This window comes from Apteryx rowi, unplaced genomic scaffold (genome assembly GCF_003343035.1).
Source record: "Apteryx rowi isolate R43461 unplaced genomic scaffold, aptRow1 scaffold_228, whole genome shotgun sequence".
Lineage (NCBI taxonomy): Eukaryota > Metazoa > Chordata > Aves > Apterygiformes > Apterygidae > Apteryx > Apteryx rowi.
In genome coordinates, this window is record NW_020448619.1 from 1187578 (window position 1) to 1201294 (window position 13717).

The 13717-nt window shown below is 44.4% G+C and overlaps 1 protein-coding gene across 1 annotated transcript in view; it reads left to right on the forward strand.

The window, feature by feature from the left end:
* SIDT1 (SID1 transmembrane family member 1) overlaps positions 1 to 13717 on the forward strand; it is a 47766-nt gene that overhangs the window by 648 nt on the left and 33401 nt on the right. The gene's annotated exons all lie outside the window — the stretch shown is intronic.

Genomic DNA, 13717 nt, shown 5'->3' on the forward strand with positions numbered 1-13717 from the left:
TTTAATGTTATGTTTATCTCAAGTAGCTAAGTGGTACCTTGGAAGCTCAGTCCCCGTTATTTGGTTTGGGCATTAATTATTCAGCGAGTTGCTTTGATGCTCCAAAATACAGGCTAATGAATCCTCTCCCTTCTTACCCTCAGTTGCACAGGACAAGAGAAAATGGAAAGCATCTCTTTTCCATGCTGTATTTCTGATGTTTTAATATGGAGGGATTTGGTAGAGAGCATGATAACAAGGGAAAGGAAGGGGGCTTTTTAATAATCACTTGCTTTACTGTGCTTTGAAACACAAAAAAAATCCTGACTCTTTTTTTCTTCTGCGTGTTACTGTGTAATAAAACATCCCTGGTATTTATTGGGGCAGGAGTTCTGGTTTGGGGCTGTGAGGCAAGTGAACTAGCCCAGCTTTACTTTCCTGTTGGGTGTCACCACTGAACACAGGAAGTCAAATGCAGATTTATGGCATAAGCTCCATTCTAGAAGCTCATGGTGATGTAAGTTAGGGTTCTTCAGGTGCTTGGTGTTACTGTGATGAGGGCCTGTCTGCAGACCAAATAGTGTTTGGGGCTTGTTAGCTGAGACAACACACACAGTGACTTCAGTTAAAATGAATCCAGTTCACTGGATTTAACTGTGCTGTTTAAAGCCCTGAGTTTTGCTGGATCCTTCTAGGAAAAAGTAAGTCTGCTTCTCTCTCCAGAAGAATAACTAGTGTGATGGGGAGGGGGGAATACACAGCTGCTTTGTGGGATTTCCAGGTATTTAAATCCACCTTCTGCTTAATGGCTGCTCTCAGAGACTAGCCTGTTCCTGTGGCTGTGAAAAGCCCATAAGCCCAGACTATTGCTGCATTTAAACAGGAACTTTAGTGTTCCTCTCCACGTTCCTTTGTGATGGAACATAAATTCTTTGTAGCGGTATTGAGCTGGCCAAGAACATATCTAAGAGAGGAAACTTCATATTTGAGGCTTTCTTTTCTTTCTTTTTTTTTCTTCTTTTCAAGGCAGAACTCTCTAAGTGCTGCCATGAACATGCTCAAAGAGGGCCATGCAGCCAGATCTTTCTATGAAAGCTAGTTTGAAAGAGAAAACCACTTGCAAAATAAAAAGTAGAAACATGCTAGGAGGCTTTTGGGTAAGGGGTGCCCAGAACAGATCCTGAGGATAGCTCAGTGGGAGGCCCTATAGATACTGCTCCTGAGATGAAGCAGCAGAAACCTCCAAGAAGGTGTCTGATTTAATCAGCATAACTTGCTGCAGGTGTGTGCAACCCCCCATCCCAGCTGTGGCCCTGGACCAATGAGAAACAAATGAGACTGGGGTTCCTCTTGCCAGCCTGGTCAGAGTTAGAGGCAGGTCTGTCCTCACGGTCCTGCATCTCCTTGGGGGTGATTGTTGCTCAAAGTTTAGAAGCTGGATGATGCAAATCTTGACTTTAACCAGGGACCATGCTCTTGTGGGCAGGCTTCTCCTGTGCAAGAGTTGTAAAGATATTTAGTGGCATGCTGTCCACCACCACCAGCTTTGAATCGGAGCGCCTGATTCTGGGTCTTCTGGGTTGGGCCTTCTGAAGGAACATAACGCCTGCAAAAACTCAGTGTACTAGTCCTTTTCTCTCACTGCTGTCTTCAGCCCTGAACTGCTAGTGAATGAAGAGTCAGCCAGCTGCCTGCTACTTGTGAGGTCCCTGCTCTCCCTGATCCTTTCAGACTCCTCCTGTCTCTGTGCTGATGGCAGGCCAGCCAGGAGCCTCTCGTACCTTGAGGCAGATACTGCAAGGATAATTAACATTAGTTATGGGAAATTAATTGAATAAAAAGAGCATTTTCCCTGTGGAAGGGCTGCAGTGGGTGAATGTAATTGCCTTCTCTTTGAAGCAAAGCCAGGTTTGGAGTGGTCTGACTCTGAAAGGGTTTTGCTGGTGTTGTGGATTCTGCTGTTCCCCTCTCTGCTACCCCCTCTCCTGGGGGCAGGCCTGCAAGCAAGGGACAATTTGGAGCCAAAGACAAGGCATGAGGGCTGGTTTGTGACCCACCTGTCCTCTGCAAATGCTCTGGTTAATCACCTGCTGTGAATGCCAGGGCATGTCTCAAAATGCAGCTGGATGGAGCAATGGTTGAGTGATGGACTGGAGCAGGGAAGGAATGAAATGGTTATTCCTGCTTGGTGCTTCAGAGACCTACTGCTTTTCCTAGGAAGAGTTGTGCCTGCCTGATCTCAGAGGATGTTCTTCATCCACATAATTCTTCTTATTACCTAGGTATAGATATGTCTGTGCTAGGAAAGGGGAAAAGCAAGTCCTAAGAGATTGCTTGCAGGCAGATGTGTACAAGCTGAAGTGTTCCCAGTGCAGAAAGCGCAGCTTCTGGCTCTGGAGCAGAGCTGATTTGAGGCAGGCAGTCACTTTCCTTCTGTGCACCTCCTTTTCTGTGTGTACAGAATGAAAATAAGGGTATTTATCTGCTGACCAGGTTTCCTAGCTGAAACTCCTATGTATGTATACATTGCCAGGCCTCTTCTGGGGATGGGGGGGAAAAAGCTCTAGGTGCTTTGCAGAAATATTTCACCAAGCATCTTAAGGCAGGAGAGCTGCCAGGCAGCTCTGTACTTGGCAACTAGGATTTAGGCCCTAATTCTTGAGGTCGAACTGTAAAAGTAAAGCTGTGCTGAAAGAGGAGGAGCACAGCCCCTCTGCTGTGAGAGGCTTCTAGAGTTGGCCTGTGGACAGAGTGATGCACCAGAAACTCCTTCCTCAGTCTTGCATGGTAGAAAGTCTTAATTCATTATGGAGCCTTTTTTAATGGTTTTCTAGCTTCTTTTTCCTCCTCCTAGCTGCACTTTGAAATTTCCCCCTCTGTACAGCTGTTTGTTTAATGTTTAACTATTAGTGTATGGGGAAAAAATAAAACCAGCTGTTACTCCTGTCACTGTTCACCCATACTCTAACAGCAAAGCCAGATGTGTGCTATTTAGAAAGCTGGTGAACAATTAGTTGGGCAAACAGGATTATCTTATTTTAGGGTTGTTTAAACTGGGGACATCCAGGATTGGGAAAAGGTAAATGTGGCACATATGCTTGAGTGTCTCAAATTCCACATGTTCAGCATGCCCCTACTTGGGGGCAGAAGGGTGTGAGGGGGAAATGGCTATTCTGAAGCTGCCTGTGCAGCAGTGTGCCTGCCCAGAAGGCTGAACTAAAGCTGCAAAGTATTTCTGCTGGATTTACATTGTCCAGAGAAGGCTTTATGAAACAAATGAGAAAACCTGTTTAGTTCCACAACTGCAATAATACAAGGGCTTCCAGAAAGGAAAAAAGGTTGGGAGCAAGCAATGAAGGAATTCAAATTGAGCTGCTCTCTCCACTGCTGTAAGATCTGCCAGGCACTAATGGTTATTTTGCTGAAAAACCCAAATGGCACTCATTATATTGGGCTTGTGGGTATTTCCTGTACCAGGTCCTAACAGATGCAGGAAAGTATCTTGAGGGAGACTGTTGGAGACAACAGAAGTTCTTCCTGGTCAGAGTTCAGATCTTCTGAAAGTGTGAATTGAAAGATGCTTGGACTATATTTAGAAAACCAAATGTCGGTGAGGAGAACAACTGTCTGCAAGTTTCCAACTTTCCTTTCTTAGGTAAAGCTGTTGCAGTCTAAACACTGCTCTTGGACATGCTGTTTTGCATCTTGGTTGTAATGAGTCCAAAAGCTGAGCAGTGGGCTGCACCTATTTTGGGAGAGTGAGTGGGTGATATTTTCCTCCTACTCCCTTCCCAGGACTAGGAACAGAGCCCTAGCCTCTGTTCCCATATGGCCCAGCCCTGCAGTGAGCAGTGACTGACAGTGGAATAAGCTGTGGCTTCTCCACATAGCAGTCATGCCACATGAGGATGCATGGCTCTGGAGTGCCTCCATTACAGATGTGAAGTTTATTTGAGGGATGATGAGTAAAAAAGTCCTCAGTGAATGAGTGAGAAAGCAAGCCTTGTGGCAGCACACAACCTAACACCACTACCATTCCTTCTTTCATGATTGTAGGTGAAAAAATATTGGCTGACCTAAGGGAAGAGGGGAAGCAACACTGGTGAGAAGGATGGAAGTCTTTCAGTTAGATGCCTCAAACTGTATGTCAGCCTCTGAGGGAGACTAGGTTCCCAAAGAGTGTGAAGCATTTGGGTTCCTCTGTCCCCTAATAAATGGAGTCTTTTATAATCCAGTTGTGGACAGCAGTTGTGCTTGTTTTGCTCTAGACAAGGGGGCAAAACCTAAATTCACCCATACGTTCCTCTGGGACTGTGTGATGAGTTACTTTCTCAGACGAAAGCTATTTGTCATAGCTACAGGGAAACTCCTCGCTGTGCTAAACAGGGCAACTTGGTTTAATGAATTTCAGTGATCAAATCTGTATTTACTGTTCTCTACTGTTTTATATGTAAATGCAGGTCCCACTGCAGCAGCACCTGTGTCTTCCAGGAACTCCAGGAGCTCCCCTTTTACCTCCAGCTTCTGAACTGTTTTTAGGCTGGATGCGTAGGACTCTTCTGGGCTGGAACAAAACTACTTCAAAGTATTCCCTGGATCTCCTACATGACTTCACTGTAATGTTTGTCTTGGCGGCCTGAGTTTCACCCCACAGCTATACCGTGCATACAGTAAAACTTTTTTTCCCCCTGTTTGAAGACAGCCGAACCTGAGCTGTCTGGCATAGTAGGGGGAATAGGTTAGCATCTCTCTCTGTAATGCTGAGTGGAAGCCCACCCTTGCAGCCACAAAGATGCAGGCCAAAATCAGGTAAATTGGGAAGACTACAAATAGTTGAGTGTGAAAGAGATCTAAGTTCTGCAGAGCTCCTGTTATTGTAGGATATCCGGGAACTGAAACTGCTTTTTAGTTACCAGCTCTAGTCTGTTCACCACAGGATACTGGAAAGGCCTCGCCATTTCTGGAGCCTAATGTTAAATGCCTTGTGAGGCAGAAGTGTAGGCACAGTGTCAAATCTGGAGAAGTTAAAGTGTATGGTGTTTGAAGCTTAGAGGGGTAGACAGAAGCCCTGTGGAATAATCCTTGCATATGTAATAAGGTCTGTCTAAGTTGTCTCCTCTTTAAAAAAAAAAAAAAAAAAAAAAAGTAGAACAAGCTGCATTTGGGATGTTCTCACTGCTTCTTAATTGTTTTTTTTGCCTACTCCTTGTCTTGTCTAGAGTCATGCCAAAGCTTTTCCTTATGAAAGAAAGCATAAGTAAATTGAGGGAGAAATGATGTGGGGATCTGTTGAAGACAGGAGCTTGGCCTTTGCTTTCTGCAGCAGAAAATGTACTGCCTTGAAGGCTTTGGCTCTGGCAGGAATGGAGTAGTTCAGGTGGAAGAAAAGTATGGGAGGTAGCTTTACATTAAGCAGAGGATTTGGTTGGATGACCTCCTGAGGTCCCTGCAGACTTAAATTGTTCTGTGGCTTTCTGAGGTCTTGTGCTGTGTTGTTTCCTCTAGGTGGAGGAGGAAAAGGAGAGGATCTGTTTGCAGGCTTTAGGGGAAAGAAAGCCTGAGGGGTCTGCTCTGATTTCTTGCAGTGTGGCCCTTCAGATGGTGATATTTGTCTATTTTCTTTCTACTGTGTGAGCCAATGAGGTCAAGCCCAATATCTTGTGGTTGAACTAAAATATATCATTTGAATATGGATATCTTTGTAAGTATTAAAAATCAAAATGACACTTTTCTTTTTGGGCTGCTCTACTGTTAGAAGTAAAGCTGGTCAGGGTTTGTCATGTGGTGTTTCCTGCCCTCTAGCCCCTTGACTTCTAGATTAAAAAAAGAAAAAAGTTCTGAACAAGAGAAACTTTACCAAAATGTCTTTCCTGAGTTTGAATTCTTTCCAAGAACAATGCAGCAATTTATAATACAAACATTTACATTGCAAGTGGAGGCTGAAGTGTCCTTAAATAACTTGTGCAGAAGTTGTTGGGTAAGAAGGTATGTCTCTTCCTATGCAGACTTAGTCTGCTATTTCAAGGCATATGGAGGGAATGAAAGTGCTGTCTGTAAAAAGCTATATTGCAAGGGTGTGCCATCTGCTTAGCTTGAGACTATAGTTTAGTACATTTGCATAAGCAAACATTATTTCCTGCTGCGTATATTTACAGAAACACAGAGGATTTCATAAATATTCCTCCTTACCTTCCCTATGACACTGCTTTTCTTTGGACATAGAAATTAGCAACTTCAGTGCGTTTAAAAAAAAAAAAGTGGTTAAAAAACAAAAAGCATGTAGGGCACAGAATTCAATCCATATCCGTATCGATGAGGTGAAGAACTTATGAGTTATTGCAGTGAGCTGGGGGTGGGAGGCAGTTTAAAAAGGTTATAAAACCCTTTGGTTTCAGGGGTTGTCCTAGCCCAGAGTTCCAGCTGTTGTGTACTTGGAAGACATCATGTGCTGAAAGTAGGTTGGTTGTTCCTTAACTAGCTGTTCAAAAATTATTTTTCTTTTAATAAGCTTCCTGAGGTCTATAAGGGTGGTCAGAAACAGGTACCCATTTGATCCAGCATGGCAGCATCTAGTTTCTCTTTCTGGCTGTCTTACAGACTCCCTGGTGACCTTGGTTTGAGGACATCTTTTAAAAAAAAAAAAAAAAAAAAAAAGATAAATATTAACACATCTTGTATTTGTCTTTCTTCCATTTATGCTGCACAGATACTCTAGCAAACAAGTGAACCCCTGGGAATGTCTATGGCAGACCATAAGTCCACGTTGAGCATATTTGCACGAAGTAGAAATTTTAAATGAAAATGTTCATTCTGGAACAATTGTTAATGTAACTGAGGCTGTGCTTGACATATCCAGAATCTGTCACTTAGTTTGTACTGCTTTGGATACTAAATACTTCTGGCAAAATGCTGAAGGGAAACTATGGGCCAAGGTTATTTGGCAGATTGCTTTGAACAGCAATTAAAAGTTATTGACATTAGGACACAAAGACGGGGAAGGGCTTAAAGGGAATGTTCCTTTGAGCTCTGCTCTCCGCTACTTTCCTGTTGGACAGGAGTGAAACTCATACCTCATAAGAGGGCAGGAAAGAGATTCTGTAACTCCTGTTGCTTTGGTGTCTCATAATTATTTTCCTTCAGTCTCTCAATATCCCCTGTTGCTTGGCAGTGGGAAGAGCGGCAGAGTTCAGCACTCACTGGTACGTGGTTCATTCACTGCCTCAATTGCTCTAGCTCATCCAGCTGAATCCTACATTACTTAATTTCAGGGTTTGTGTAAAAATGAAGCTCTTTTCTTGTGCACCTGCAAGCTGTAGCAATTCGATGGCTCTTGTAGATGTATCCTGCACTGAGACCTTGCATTGTAACTAACAGCTTGTGTGCTTGCTTGCTGGATGTGCTCCCTGCCCACTGGTTTGGCTTGGTGCCTTGTCAGGCCCACAAGCAAATGCTGTCGCAATGTGGACTGATAATCCCTGAAGGCCTTGCAAGGAGAGGCTGCGTGTGGGTGCGGTGGAGAACGTGGCTAAGCCCCAGTGCAATTCCAAGGTTTTATTTAGCGTCAGGTGGTGAACAGGAATCCACAGTCATGCTCTTGAAAACATTTGCTTGCAGTGGAAATTGTTGTAGCATCCTCCCCCTGCCCTTAAACTTGCATCCTCATGGTCTTAAACTGATGTGTACCCTCTGTGGGAAATGTAGGCTTAACTATCAATCCAAGGACTCTTTCATGTCAACAAGAGCCCAGTTTATTTTGCTTAATGTTTGCAGCCATGTTGGTCCTGCTCAGCTGTGTGAGTTTGGGACTGGCTCCTTCTGCCTGTTCCCATCTCAAGAAAGGAATTTGGTTGCTTTTCTTTCTCCTTCCCCTATCTCTGGGGAGGTGATAGAGCTGAACTGCAAATATTTGTCTTTCCTGTTCTAACACATTTTTATGTGGTGCTGAGAGCTCTGTCTTTATTCAGCTGTCTAACTGCTCTGTCCACCTTGAAATGCAGAGAAAAAAAAGCTCAAGTTCAGTCATCTGAAAAACAAAACTTCCACTAACTTGGCTGGTGAATACAGAGATGCACATGACCTCAGCTTGGCAATGAGAAGGAACATGTGGAACAGAAGTCTCTAGTCCTGTCTCTGCTTCATCTCCACAGAGCAAAAAGCAATAGGATGGTTATTGCTGAAAAATGTCATGCAGGGCTTGGCTGTCAAAAGGAGTATTTGGTACCTGAGGTTGTTTTCCTAGATCCAGTCTGGACTATCCCAACTGGAACCTACCTGCAGATTTCTGCAGGAGGCAAGGATTTCTGCTTGGAGGGTACTGATGAAATAGAAGCTGTTGCCATATTTGTGTACAAGGAAGGGGAAGAGGGACATGACCAGTTTTATGTGGGGCTGGAGCAGTCTGCTGAAAAGTGAAATCTCTCAGCAGTGTTGTCATTGCAGAAGGGATTGCTATGTGGTGGACTCTCTTATTGCCCAGGCAAAGCTTCCTCCTCATCTCACTATTGTTAAGTGAGGAAGGGTGGGTGCTGAGGAAGCTCACAGGCTTTTGCTTTAGGGTGAGGGATTTTTTAATTTAAAATTTTGCTTTTTAGCTGGAATTCCCCTTGTCTTTATGTGCAACACAGGTAGTATCTTATTTCTGTGTTGGGAGAGAGGGATGGGTGAGATCAGAGTGGTGGCTCTCCTGCATCAGGGAGAGGTTCTTCTGTCAGAACTGCTTCTTAAAATCTTTGGAGGGGAATGGGGGGAGAAGGTCATATGAGCTAGATAAATCACTTTTTTTTCCCTTCTGTCTTTTGCCCTCTGCTCTGGAAGAGAAGTTGCTGGAGTTGATACCACGGAGGGAAGCAACTCTTGACTTTCAAAGGGAAAGATGGGGCTACTATCACTACCTCAGTAGTGAATTCATTAAATCTGTTACATGGAAATGTGTATATAGTCTATACTATACAATAGTAATGCTTTTATACAATATAATCTAGAAGCAAAACATGGACTAAGAGTTTAAGGTAGGTTTATTGGGACAGAGTCTGAAAAGCACAAACATTAATTCATAGGTGCTGCCTCATCCCCATCCCCTGTGATGCTCTTGCTAGACACAGTTCACACTGCTAAGCAATATGTTTTTCTCCAAGGCACTAAATAGGGTTCCTTCTGCTCTGTAGCACAAAATCAGAGTGATTCACAACAAATAAAACAAGCCCTACTTGCAGTTTAATGTTAACTTTCTGCACTTTCCCAAGCTTTCTCATAATGACACCTTAATTCTGCTGAACTCCTCTGCTCTAATGTCCCCAAGCTCAGTTGTAAGTGCCAGGGAGGGTCTGGAGGGCCCTTTAATTGGTAACTTCTTGTGCAGGTTTGGCCCACAGGCAAATCCACCCATTTCATTGCCTGGTTTTGGAAGAACAGCTGTTAAGTCATGCAGAGGCCTAGCAACCAAAGCCTTCTGCTGCCGGGAGCTGCTGCTCTTGGTGATCTGTGAGGGGGAGAGTGTAGCTGCATCTTGGGGCTGGGATTTTGCCCCTCTGCTGGAAGGGCTGGATCTGCCCATGACAGGTGTAATTACTGTGTTACTGTGTTGATGGAAGCAGGGTAAGTAACCAGATGGGCTGGACCTTAATTGCCATCTGTCTGACTTTTTAATTCCTCTGCTTTTTTCCTGGGCTTTTAATATGAAGATTTTGATTTGAGTTTTGTCTGGATGGTGTGAAAGTCCCAGCTGATCTGGGGTAGGTCAGGATATAGGGAGAGCAGACTGACTTACCACAGGCAGATGGTTAATTTCTGGAGGTAAAATTTCAAGTACACTGAGATCTTCTTAATGAGCTGCTTTATAATATGGCTTGTGACTTCTTGATGTTCCAAGTGTCCCATTTTGAGCATGACTTGGGAGGCAGCTTGTCTCGCAGTGAGTGCAGAGAGAAAGGTGAGAGGAAAGATGTCCAATGGGATCACCTCTGTGAGCTGTGCTTAGGCCAGAGGTGGTCCTGTCTTGATGCAGCTGAATGCTGTGCTGCTCCGCAGATGTTAGCACAGACCTGAGAGAGCTCAGGGCATCCAAATGTGGGCTTTTGTGGGAACGGGGCAAAGGAGGTCTAACCGCCTGTTACAGGAAGCAAATACAGAGCACCGAACACAGGGAAGGTGGAGAGAAGTAATGTATTGATGGTAATAAAGAATACATCAATTTTTGTGTGGGTCAGAAATGAGAATAAGTGCTTAGTTTTTAGAGAATATTGGCACCTAGCCAATTTATCACAAAAGAAATCTTACTTAAATTTGGAGATCCAGTTTCAAAGTAAGTTTTGAGACATCTGTAGATTTGAACCTCAGCATGAACACTGCAGAACACTACCTTGGAGCAGAATTTCTCTTTTATTTTCCTGTCACCTGTGTAAACTTGTCTCGGTCTGTACCAGGCCTTTAGATATTCTGTCTTGCCGATACAAATTTATTCTATAAAACACAAGTATCTAGTGGCTGGCTGTGACAAAACTGTCTTTCTGACCTTAGCCTTTGGGAAGCTCCTGTTCCTTTCCTACTTCTGAATCTTGCCTCCTGTCCTTCTGAAAAATCTCACTTTTTACTGGGACAATGTGAGAAATAATATAAGATAATGGAAGCAGCAGCAAAGCTGAGTAAATACTGTAGACCCTATATGCTCAGCTTAGTTTTGTGGAGGGAGGGAAACTGAATTATAGGTCTAACAGATCTCTGCAGAGGGCAGGGACCTTCTGTCCCTTCTCAGGCCTCTCCCCAGCAAAACATTAATCACCAAAACTCTTGCTTTTCCCTTCCCTTGCCCTTCTCTGGGATAGGTGGGAAGTGCTTTATAGCAACATCCTTCTGAGAGGCACTGTGTGCCTGAGCCTTATGCCATGGTACACACCACACATCTCGGTGACTTGCACCTTTTCCATTGCGGTTAAGAGGTGCCACAGAGGATAGCAATTAAACCTCTCCTGTAGTAGGGTGTGGGCTGCAGGATTTGCTTCCTGATACTGGCCTAGACACAGATCAGAAAGTGAATCCTAGTCCTCAGTGTTTGCTCCTCAGCAGCTGTTGCTCTTGATCCCACTGGGGAAATCCTGCAGTCATTCTCTGACATAAGGTACAGGAGGTGCAGGTAAGCCATGTGCTTGTGAGCCTCTGGGACTCAACTTGCATAAGCTTTGGTCATCAGGATCAAACATTAGACATGGAGGTGTCATCTTGGGGAGGTCAGTTCTACTAGCTTTATAATAACCTTGAGATTAGTAATTCTCTCAATTGCACAAACAAGAGCTGTGCACAAAGGAGCTCTTAATCTGATGTGTCTGACGCTTGTGCAGCAGCAACTGTACAGGGATCAAATAACAGGCATTGAATGGTCAGTCGCTGTTTGTCCCCAGTTAAGTGCCTGACGTTACTTACAGCGTTTTGCCTCTTCTTGCATGCTTGTATGCTTGTATAGTATGTCATTGCAGTATCTTGAGGCTTTTTTTTTTTTTTTTTGAGTAGTTGTACTTTAACTATACAGTGAAAGCTAAAAATTTCAAAAGTCCTTGGATACCTGGGCAGGCCCTGCAGGCACCTGGACTGGCAATTGCCATAGCAGCAGGGCTGCCTGAAAATAGATGATCTGTCCTTAACAGAATGAATTAAGCTGGGCATTGCTTGTTGTTAGTTAAGTAAACAACTAATAGCCTTGGTTTCACAGGCGGGTCCTTTTCTTTCTTTTTTCTTTTATTTTTTCCTCCTTCCTGCCTCCTTAAAGGAAAATCACCTGCATTTAGACTAACAGAGCATCTAAACTGGAAGAGCCTTGAGCTCTGAAAAAAGAAAGGCTGGGTACATTGACCTACAGGTTAAGGAGTGAGGGAAAAAAGTGTTAATGTTGACAGCACAGAGGAGGAGATTTGTAACTCTGTGCCTGTACTTACAGTACCTTTTGCTTGGGGACATTGCTGCCATGCTGGGCAAGGAGCAGCAGGGGCTGGAAGTGGAAGGTGCAATGGCAACAGACGGCCTGCGCTGACAGTGTCTTCACTGAGCCCCTTTCACAAAATGTGACAGCGGCAGTATTGCACCTGCAGCCATGGTCTTAATGAGCTTTCCTTGGCCAGGAAACTAAAATGCTAAATCTTTTGACTAGATTCAGCAATGGACATTGAGCCTAGCAGGAAGGCGTAAAGGTAAAAACCTGTGTGAATAGAGTGTTAAACTTATCATACAAGAATTTATTAGCGCACAAGACCTGTTGGGCTTGTCCAGGAAGCTCTTACAGAGGTGGCTTTGACTTGTAAAGACAGGAGGGTTTGTGCTTTGTGCAGTCATCTTGGGCAGGTGTGAAGCTGCAAAGCACACCCTATTTCTGGGCTTTCCTTAAAGGGAGAAGAAGAAATACACAGCACAAAGCTCCTTTCCAAAGGAAGCAGTCAGACTAAATTCTGGTGTTTCCTGAGCAGAAGGCTGTTTAGTGGTGATTCCTTACTTACAGTTGCAGCTTCCCTACTGTGACTGCAGCTTGTCCCCTTTCTGCCCAAGTGCATTTTTCCATTACGCTGGCCCTGTGTGAGAGCTCTTGCACTCCAGTGCATACATTGGGACCAAACCTGGTAAAAGTTTCACCAGTGTGAACTGGGCTCTCTTTAGAAAGAATATACTGGAGGGGCTACGAGGTGGCAATGGTAGAAGAAGTCAAACCTGAGGAAACCAAAATGAAACTTTGGTCCTCTGATGGCTTATTTCTTTGTGAGTGAAGATGTGGAAGGACTTCAGCCTTTCTATGCTCCTTAGAAAGTGTTTGGGGGACAAGGGGGATCCTGAATGGCTACCCTTGTCTGTGCAGCTGCCTGCCCTTTGGAGGGGTGCATCTGTGCTGGAGAAGAGAAGGAACAGAAGTGTAACAGGGCTGTAAGTTGGGGATGAAGGAATGACTCCCCACATGGAGATGAATGCCTGGCTCTCTGAAGATCTCACTTGCCATCATTGTTGATTATTGGCACACCACATTAATATAGACTAATCCAGATGATAACCCAGACCTTGAAAGCTCATCAGATCAGGTAGGTAGGAATTGAAGCAGCGCTGGAATTGCGAGTGTCACTTGTTGCCTCAGTTCCAGCTCCTTATCTGTAACCAGGATATGTCTCGGTCCTGCTTTGTCTCTCTTCATCCTCACCTCCCTGGGGCCTACCAGCCAGGCTAGGTAGAATACAGGTGCACATGGGAGCTTTGAGGGTGCCTGAGCTCTCCTGGGCTGCAGTGTGCTGAGACCACTGTGGTGGCTCTGATTATTTGTCCCACCTAATATCTGCAGGATTCAGCTTCCTGAAGCACCCAGTAGTACTGCTTTAGAAGGTGGCCACAAAGCTTAAATCACTTAAATGATTTTTTTTTTTTTTTTAAATACTTCGCATTTGTTGGATTTCTTCCCCTCTCCTCTTCAATATAGCAGGCCAGTTACCTGATTTGAGTTCATTTAAAAGGCATAACAAGGTGGGAGGGAGGGGAAGAAAACCGTTTAGTTCAGGTAACTTGTTGGCAAAAGGATGTGGTGGCTCTGGCCTTGGCACTTTCTGCTTCTAAGTAGGCATAACACCTTCCACAGAGGAGCTGTCAGCATGCCTTGACCTCTGAGAGAGGGCACTACCTGTGATCCTAGGTTAAGGCTGTTGCTGCTCTATAGTCCTATTCCAGTGAGGGCTGGTTCAGCTAGAGCAGCCTGAAAGGGAAATGATCAGCCCAGCTGATA